General features: G+C 36.3%; 1 long non-coding RNA gene across 1 annotated transcript; it reads left to right on the top strand.

Moving 5' to 3' along the window:
- The first annotated feature begins 2,327 nt into the window (after nucleotides 1-2,327).
- On the top strand, nucleotides 2,328-9,212 carry LOC121664970. The gene is made up of 3 exons (XR_006016180.1): nucleotides 2,328-2,339; nucleotides 7,629-7,630; nucleotides 9,110-9,212. It is a non-coding gene; the product is annotated as an uncharacterized LOC121664970 (long non-coding RNA).
- The last annotated feature ends 700 nt before the right edge of the window (nucleotides 9,213-9,912 follow it).

Below are 9,912 nucleotides of genomic sequence, written 5' to 3'. Positions count from 1 at the left end.
AACTCAGCCTAGGTGGATATATATTTAAGTGCATGCTTAACTTTTTATCAGGGAAGATTCACTGTTAGTACCGTGAAGTTTCTGTGCTCCAAGTTAGGCTGTGCTGTTCGACTCTGTACAAAAGCTTGAAACTGAAGATTTTGCTCACACGAGCAAATTGAATTGCACAAGATGCTTTAGTATTCATGGGATTTGTCTCCTTGTTTGCTGTGCAGCATCACAGGTCACCGATAAAAATCAAGGCTGCATCTCCATGATTAGGGAAGTGATTTTTGGTGTCCAGGCACAGGGACCTTCTGAGAGAAAAGGCACTGTATAAATGTGAAGATATCACTGACAGTTATTATCAATAATAATACTAATACTAATACTAAATAACAGTCTGAAACAATACTAGCATTCTGGTGATGAAAAAAATATTTAGCCACTGGTCTTTTCATATTAATGAGATTCGATTTTTCAATCAGTATGAAGGACATCACCTGTGCTCCTTGCCTCCAGGTTTATCTACATGGTGGAATAGATTCTGAAAACTAGCACTTAGAGAACTTTCTCAGAAAGATATTTCCAAATGTCAGCATTTTCTATTACTTTGTCATTGACTTCTAGTGTGTTTTCAGAATGATTTGGTCCTTTCTTGGGTAAGGAAGAAAAATGGAAATCGAAAAAACTTATTCATTATTATGCAGCTTTCATATTGCAAAACACAATTTATAGCTAAAAACTCACCTTCCTTTCTGCTGTGCCACTTCAAATGTCCAGTGCTAAACAGAAAGTGCTATAAAAATGTCTGCCCTCACTCTATAAGATTCAAATAATTGACAATAAAGTGGAAAACTGTTAAACATGTAACCTTGGCAAAAGTTCCATGGAATATTTATTCTCCCGCTGTTGTATTCTTCAGTTTGTTTTGTTGTTTTATTGGATTGTATTCTATCCAGTTGTGCCTTACAGCATCTATGCATGAGTCAAACGGCTGTAGTGGGACACATGACAGAAATAAAGCAACAGGAGACAGCTCACAGAGACTGAACCGCTGTGCCACAGGCTGCCTGAAAACTTCAGGGACCTGTAAGTCTCTACTTTGAGGGGCAGCATTCTGCCACACTGCCTAGCATGGAACTGCAGAATTGTGAAAGGTTGGATGGGCATGATAATTTCCTGTTACCTGCCACTCTGAGGTAGAAAGATAGCTCATGGAGCTAGTGATGCTTGGACAGCTTTCTTCGTGTGATGAGCAAGTCCAGGCTGGAGCCCCGGTGCCTCCTCACTGGTGTAATGCTGGGTGAATAGCTATTCCAATCCCATATGCAAGTAGAGAGACCCTCAGAAGGACTACAGTGAATGTGTACTCCTCCTTCCCCCTGCACACACTTTTCTGTCAGTTCAAATACTGCTTTTGCAGCCTGGTCCCATACACCTCAAAAAAAGAGAGGTGACAATGAGTTAAATGTAAAAGAATTATTATGCTTCAAAAGGAATTTAAACATTCAGTGTACTGCTTGCTGCCTACTGTTTCTCTACCTTTGCAGGATTTTTTTTTCTTCTTTCCAGGGTAAGATTATGAATTATGTTTTTTCCCAGAAAAGAACCTCAAAATATATCACCCTCAGAAATAATATGTGAAATATGATATTTCCAGAGAACTGGATTATTTTCAGTTGTTATTGCAAAACTCCAATGTGATCCAGTGTGAAAGAGATAAAAAACAAGCTAATGAACAAAGACAGCAGTCATGTCTCTATTGTACAAAGATCAAAATAATAATAAAATAAGGTCTATAAAGTAATCTACTGTGTCCAGTTATAATAAACAAAGGGCCTAATGCACTGGCTTCACTGATGCTTCACTGAGTGGATTAAGGTTTGATGGAGATGCAAAACAGATGAATTTTTTCACCTTGCTCAAAATGGAGGGTTCCCATGTAAAAGGCTAAAATACTCTTAACCCCTTGATAAATCTGTGCTGGTGCACTGTTATTTCCATGACATAATCTTTTGGCTGCAAAAGATCAACCCCTGTAAGTAAGACTGATTTCCATATGTGGTTCATTACCTCAGTGACCATTGTGTGTGGTGTGACTGCATCCTAAGCAATGGCATCCAGAATTAAATTCACTTTTGCCAGTATATATCTTAGTTCATCAAGTGGTCCTCCAAATTCCAACTCCTAACTGCTACAAGAAGTAGTTCAGTTAGCTAAATCAGCTAGAGATGATCCCTGTCAGGAATTTACTCATGTTTAAGTGCTTGACTTTGCAATCCAAGTATCTTTGAACATAAGGCATAGGGGGAGGCATTGCTGTACCCATTTGTAGTACCTGGTGCAGGGAATGGGTGGTTGTTTCTCTTTAGGCTTTTTTCCTTAAATTTATTTTCCTATTCTTGTCCTTTTTTCTTTTTCATCCCATTTCTGGGGATGACATAGGCTATTCACATAGACTAGTAATGTTAATTCCCAGTCTTCTTATTCAATGATGGTGAGAGCTACATCTCCCTGCGGGACAATTCAGAGTCCAGACAGCATTCCAAATCACCCTCCGGAGGTTCTTTTTCAATAGGCTTTTCCATTGCCTATTGAACAGAGACTGATACCCATAAGATTAACATTAACCTTTGTGAATTTTATGTTTCCCAGCATGAAGGCTTTGTATTTTATTTAAACAAAGGACCTACAAGTTATTTTGATAAACTGCCTCAAGAAGAATGGGAAGTGTGTTATATGGCAAAAGTTTTCTTGTTGAAGAAAATCTTTGTTTCTGTTTAAAGGATACAGCTCAAGTTTCCTGTTGGAGTCAAAGGAAAATAACTCCTTTTCCTCAAACCAAGGGGAATAAATGAAATAAAGTAGAGGCAATTAAGAAGAGACTAATAATGAGGTTAATGCATGATGAACGTGCCCAATGCAACACTGCCATTTTCAGGTCTTGACGGCTTTAGCTATAATTAAGCAGTTTTTAACCCTTCTCTTGAAAAAGAAGCCAAAAAGTTGTTGAGATCCCCTTTGACCAAGTTAGAACTTTGATTTCAGTTTCCTACAACTTTTCAAATACTATATTCCCAGGAAAATATCAATCCAAATTTCCTACAGGAAGAGTGTAAATAAGCAAGTCCGTTTGTTCATTCTTATTTATTTCTCTGACCACCATATTTTTGTCTAAGTATATGAATATAAGTTCTATAAGGAACTTCTTAAAACACAAACAGCTCAAAAGGAACAGGATTGTCCATAAGTAGGGCAGTGGATCTGAAGGCACTGAATGCTAATTTTCTGGTTTAGACCTGAGGTTTTTCTTACTCAGAGACTCCATGGCAAGGAGAACCACAGCACAGTGAGCTTTAATATAGGGCAGATTTTCAAAGGTGGGCTTAGCATCTCCTTCTTCTAAGACTGCCCCATGCTACCTATTTTTTCTCCTTACAGGGTAGCACAATTCTATCAGCAGTAAAACAACATTATAGAACTAAAAGTTTTTTTGGCTACCTTTGACTTATGGTGTGCCTTGCCCCATGATCCATTTCTTTTCTCTTGCTAGGTGAATATCAGAGCAATGATAATGTGGCAGGGTCACAGATAAAAGCAGATTAGCCACTACACATTTCACAGTGTGGCTTACCTAGACTTCAGCAGCCAAATCACTCAATATAGCTCTATCACGGAATGAAATTATATTCTTGGCACACTGTCTTCATTTTTAAAAGCTGCCTCCTATTTTGTTTGTGCATGGGGTCTTCTTGGGATGCAGCATGAGATATTTTTACTGAATATCTTGCATATGTAATGCTCTGCTCTTATTTAACTTTATTGATCAATGAATCACGGTGTCCCGATTGAAATATACAGCCTAATTTAATGTCCTTTTCTTTAAATAAGGGTGGTGTATACAGTTTATGAAAAGGAATGTTAAAAATGCAGTGATAGTAAAAATAATAATAATAGTAATAATAATAATAATAATAATTTCTAGAATTCTACTTTTCACTGGCTTCTTACTCAGTTAGGAAGTTGTGTTTCCTTGATAAGATGGAGAAGCCAGTAATACGATAGGAAGTCATTAATACAATATAATCACAGCCTAAGATCAAACTCATCTCCTGTCTCTTTACCTTGTCAAGTGTTTCAATATTTTATGTTGTAATGTGATGACCAGAACCGATCACTGTAATCTAAGTGTGGATCTGACTAATGCATTGTATAATCAAAGATTTTCGTCTGACTTAAATTCATTTGCATTTTCTTGCTCTTATTGTAAAAAGGCACCCCTAAGACTTACTGTGGTTAAAGATCATATTTCATCACAGTTTCTGTTCTGAAAGGCTGTTAAATTCCTTTTTGGCCTTGAAAGTCTGCATCAAATGTTTAGGTATATTTGCTTTTTCCTCTCTCTTTCTTTTTCTCACTGTCATGGAATTTCTTCCCTTATCGAGCTCATATTTTTTTTAATATATTCTTTAAAATTTGCCTGTTTATCTCCAGGAGGGCTAGAGGGAAATATGACCATATGCTTTTTATCTCTTTCTTTCCCCCTATTTTTCAAATGCCTTCATCTTTATGAATTTCATTTGTTTTATATATTATTATTTATTGCTGTACTTTGATTAATAACAACAAAGGTTAATTTCAGCTAATAATAAGAAGAAACAAACAAAAAAAAATTGTGACCTGTGCCATCTCCCCTCTCTCCAGACGGCACATGAGGCCTTTAAGACAAACTGGTTTTCAGAGCAAGCCCATGTAGTCCTTCATACTGGTGGTGCCCTGTATCAGCAAAGGATTCTGTCTGTAACACTGGGGTTGATCTATCATACTCCAATAAATCTCTCAGACACCTAAAATCCTTTTGTAAAACTGAAGATGGCTTTTTCACCCTCTCTTGGAATAATTTTCAGCTCATATTTGAGTTTAACATTGTTATGACACTCGTTAAATGAGTCTAGTGACGATGATACTCGGGCTTCTCTTTTTTTTTTGGTTTTCATATGGATGAGAAATAGCTTTGCAAATATTTTGAAGCTGTCATTCCCAAATCTTTGCCATGCTGAGTTGCAAGAAAAAGTGGAACTTGTGAAATTATTCAGTGCTTTTAGAATTAATCTAAGCATTTAACAGGATTGTTTGAAAATGTTTCTTTTTATACTAAGGGTTTTTTTGAGGTTTTTCCTGTTCTCATCATTTTGGGTTTTAAACATGCATCTAGAACCCCAAGAGAAATATGTCCCTCTTCACTTAGAAATCAAGAAAATGTTATGGTTTCTCAGTTCCAAAGTTTTTGAAAGAATTATATAGTTCTGTTACTTCAGGTGAAGTAACTTCTAGTTGGCTGAGCAAAATGCAGTTCCAAGGGAATCTGTCTCTGGTTTGGGGAATCTACAGTGCTATTCCTATAATGCGTGCTTTTGAATTTTTATCATAATACAACAGATGAAAGGTTGAATATTTTTATAACTACCTTGGCAGAAGACTTAAATTTCCATAGGTACCTTTCAGAATATTGACAAAAATTGCAGGTCAGAATGGTCAACTGACTTGAGCTGTATTTGAGTTATTGGTTTAAGTGGAGCAGCTAAAAGCACATAAAGTTGAACACAAGCATGAGTGCCTACGGTAGGACCTCAGCCACAAAACTCAGCAGAAGGCAGTTATCTAAATCCTCCAGGGAAATTTGAAAATACTAACCAGGTACATTAAGTCAACAATATTTTACAGGTTCCAGAGTCAACATTAAGGCCACAGTTTCACTTAAGGATTGTAAGACCCTCATGACAAGGGTATAACAATAAAGAAATAATAATAGTTTTATACAAGAGCCAGAAAATACATAAATGTGTAGGAAATTAACTTCAAACATTTATAACATTTAATTGAAAATTATAACTTTTCTATAGCTTGTTTTTATCTATCTTTCCGAGTTTTATAGAAAAGATATAATTTTCTATTTAGTGCTCTAAAGCAGTGCAAAAAAAGCCAAATGAAATGCTTTCATCCCCTTTTATATTCTCTAGGAGGTTTTGCTCTGAAGTGGCAATTTCTGTGTTTCTCAGTGCTAACCTAGTGGACTTAATAGCTGAGCTTCAACAAAATGACCAAGAACCCCGATATTTCTCTACTTAGTCACAATGGCACTTTAGGTTAAACAATCATTGGCTCAGTTGTGAAAAATGAGATAAATTAAAATAATTTTCTTCGCAAGGACTGAAGACTTGGCAAGTAATATATTGAAGAAATTTCCTGGACATAATGGGTTACATTAATTTTCAATGGCAAAACAATTCTTTCAGCATTATTTTTCAAGCAAGAAAAAAACCCACACAACTTGTTATTTGTTGTATTTATTTCTTACTGAAAAGTGAAAACGCACTTCAAAGAAGAAATTAAGAAAAGTATGTCAGGAAATATTATAAAAAAAATTACTGTAAAGTATTTCAACTAATTGGTCACCCATTTTCCTTCATCCAAATGTTGTCAGTCTTAGCAATTATGGAATACAAAAAAAAAGACTCTGAATTATTTTCATCTGAATATAATTTTCTTTATTTTAAACAAACTTTTACAGAAATCCATCTCTTCTTCATGAAACTCCCTTTTTGCTCTCATTATAGTTCTGTGTAATTTGAATAAGTCGAACAGAATGCCATTTCTGCTCAAGGCTTCATCTCTCAACCTCTTCCTGCACAACATCTGATAACAAATGTTGTTGTTCTCTGATCTCAATGGGCTCTCGCTACCCTATTTAAAATGAATGTAGTGATTACAGACCTGTTTCAATAACTCTGGGCTTTATTCAGTTCTGGTATAAATTGTCATTGCTGTGACAGCTAATGGAGCTATGATGATTTTGATCAGTGGAGAATTCAGTCATCAGGGAGCCCATCACTCAAATTATCCCTGAAATTGCTGTTAATTGAGACCTCTGTGGGCAGTCACAGCAGAGAGGCCAAGGTGTGAACGAACAAAGGTCTGATCTCTGATCCCTTCAAGTAGTGAGCAGAAGAATGAGCAGAAGAGAAGCCAGAGCAGGTCACACCAAGACATGTCTAGCCCAGTGTCCTGCTTCCAGCAATGACCAATTGCAGCTTCCTGGAGGGGCAAATAATATTAGGACAAACATTTTCCTGATATGTTCTCACACTCATCAGTGGTTCATGTGCACCGCAACTTTCTGAGCCATAAGTGGCCTCTCTGTAGTACAAGACTCACTATAATCATTATAATTTTCTTCCTTAATTTTCTTGTTGTCTTCATTTTCTATTTATGCATGTGCTTTTCATACACTACATTCTACATCTTAACTCTGAACTATGGACAAAATCGTTATATTATCTATATGCATATACCTGGAGCTTGCCACAGCTTATCATCTCAATATTTTGTGGCTAAACTGAAACTAAGTGTCTAATTTTGCACCTAAAAAATACAAGATCTTTTTTAAAAGGGAGAAAAAGACAAACAGCACACAGGTGTATCAGTAATTTGTGAGTACCTTCAAAAATATTGAAATTTACCAATGACTAAATTAATTGTTCCAAATGAATCCACCCCCTCTGATACACTTCAACAATGAATAAATATCAATATTTATCTGAACTGCTTAAATTAATCCCAAAATGCCTAGATATGTTGGGTTTCAGGAGTTGCTCTGATTCCTTAGCAATTATGTAATTAAAAAAATATATAAATAAAAATATGAAACTGTCATGATAACATGTCTATTGACAATATTAATATTAGCATTCATGGCCTGCATGGTCAATATCAAAACCAGTCCTTACTATGCCAGAAGATACTTCAACTCTCAATAGTTTATGTCAAGATATAAGAGGAACCCTGATTTCCTTTATGTAGCTTAGCCTCCTGATCCAACCATTTCTCCTTTACACATACCCTCCCCCCCCCCGCAAAAAACATGAAAAAGTTGTTTGTCTTTTTTTCTCTTATGCAAAAATGCCAACATTGAAAAATGATTCTCCATTCCAAGACATGGCACAACTTAAATATTATCACTGAATGAATAAACATTGAATTATTCAGACAGGAATTGTAAAAGTAAAAATGTCAAAAAATCCTTAAAATTAAACTATTCAAGGGGAATATATGTCAACGTTTTTACAACTGTTTTTATTGTGTTTGAAAAATGCATGGCTTTCTTGAAGGTCATTTTGAAATGGAAATATCCATCTAAGTTGACTGCTTAATTTCAGTTCATCAAATAAGGGCATTATTTAAAATAAATAATATTGATCAAAACACAGTTCCATCAAGAAACATCTTCCTTCAGAATTTTTTAGTATGTTGATTGTTTTCCCTTTTTTAGTATATTTATTCATGTTAATATTTGTACAACATAACTCTCTACCATTTCTTAATAGATTTTTAATATGGATATATTTATTGAATTTATTCTAAAAAATGGGGATAAAAGTGTATTGGATGGTGTTCATTTGTTTCTGATTTATTTATGGAACAAAGTTGTGGACTATTATGGGATGTCTCAAAGCAGACAATATCATATGGAAAAACTGTCTTCACGGCTTTAAATACAGTTCAGTCTCAGTTACTGAATAATCCAATACAACTTAAAAAATAAACACAGAGTCAATAGACTAGTGTGAGAAAAGGAAACTAGAGCAGAAGATAACAAACACACGGAGTGTTAGGGGGCGTTATTTTCATCCTGAGCTGTGCCACACATTCCTTAGACATGTCATCTTGGTCCAGAAAAATCTGCCCTATTGCATAATTACAATTACCATTGTAATTAGTAGGTAATTGAGGAAAGAAGGCAAGTCCAGAGAGAGATCCACCCCATGTCTGAGCTACACAACTGTCTGGAAACACCTGTTCTTGCTTTGTGCTGAGGACAGCGTCCAAGGTGGCTACATCTTTTTATAGTGTCTTGACTAAATGCATAGGGCTGCAAGGATACTGAAAGGCCTTGAGGGGAAGCCTTATGAGGAGTGGCTGAGGGCGCTTGGTTTGTTCCACCTGGAAAAGAGGAGACTGAGAGGACACTCATTGTGGTCTTCCATATCTTCATGAAGGGAAGCAGAGAGGCAGTCACTGATCTCTTCTGTATGGTGACCAGTGACAGGACTTCAGGAAACAGCCTGAGGCTGAGTCAGGGGAGGTTTGGGTTGGATGTCAGGGGAAGGTTTCTCACCCAGAGGGTGAATGGGCACTGGAACAGGCTCCCCGGTGAAGTGCTTGCAGCACCAAGCCTGCTGGAATTCAAGAAGTGTTTGGACAATGCTCTCAGATACACACAGTGTGACTCTTGTGGTGTCCTGTTCAGGGACAGGAGTTGGACTCAATGGTCTTGATTGGTACCTTCCAAGTCAGCATTTTCTGCCATTCCATGATTCTATAAAATTAGGTAGAATAAATCTAGGCAACTGTTTCTTGGAGCCTCTCAGAACTGTTGTAGAGATGAATATCTAAAACTGTACACTAATGGAAGCCATATAAATACTTTAGATGATAGCTAAGTGTCACCTGAATAAGTTAATTGATGTCTGTGACAAAACAAGATCTTTATTTTCTTTAACGTGCTTGACATGCAAGACAACATTGCCTTACCTAAGTTATTGAAATTCAGATATGATTAAACTTCCAGGTGCATTTTGATCTCAGAGAGTGCATGGGAAGCAGTTAAATTAGAATCTGTACAATTAGGATTTGGTATAGCCAAGGACTTGTGTGATGTATGCTTTAAGGAAATACTTCCCAACATCTTCAACAATGAGCCATGCTTAAAATATTTTGGTGTAAATGTTTCAGATACCTGAATACATGATCAGGAAGTCCTCGTGAAACATGATAGAACAAAAAGGAAGTGTGGATGATTTCAAGTATCATACCAGGTTCTGGAGCCTCAAAAAGGTACATATTCTGCAAGAATATGAAAGTTTGATTTAC

The sequence above is a fragment of the Corvus kubaryi genome, unplaced genomic scaffold (assembly GCF_017639235.1).
Source record: "Corvus kubaryi isolate FWS band 111438036 unplaced genomic scaffold, C.kubaryi_AGA036_p1.0 37308, whole genome shotgun sequence".
Lineage (NCBI taxonomy): Eukaryota > Metazoa > Chordata > Aves > Passeriformes > Corvidae > Corvus > Corvus kubaryi.
The sequence above is the reverse complement of the archived record's forward strand: the minus strand, read 5'-3'. Positions and strand labels throughout refer to the sequence as shown.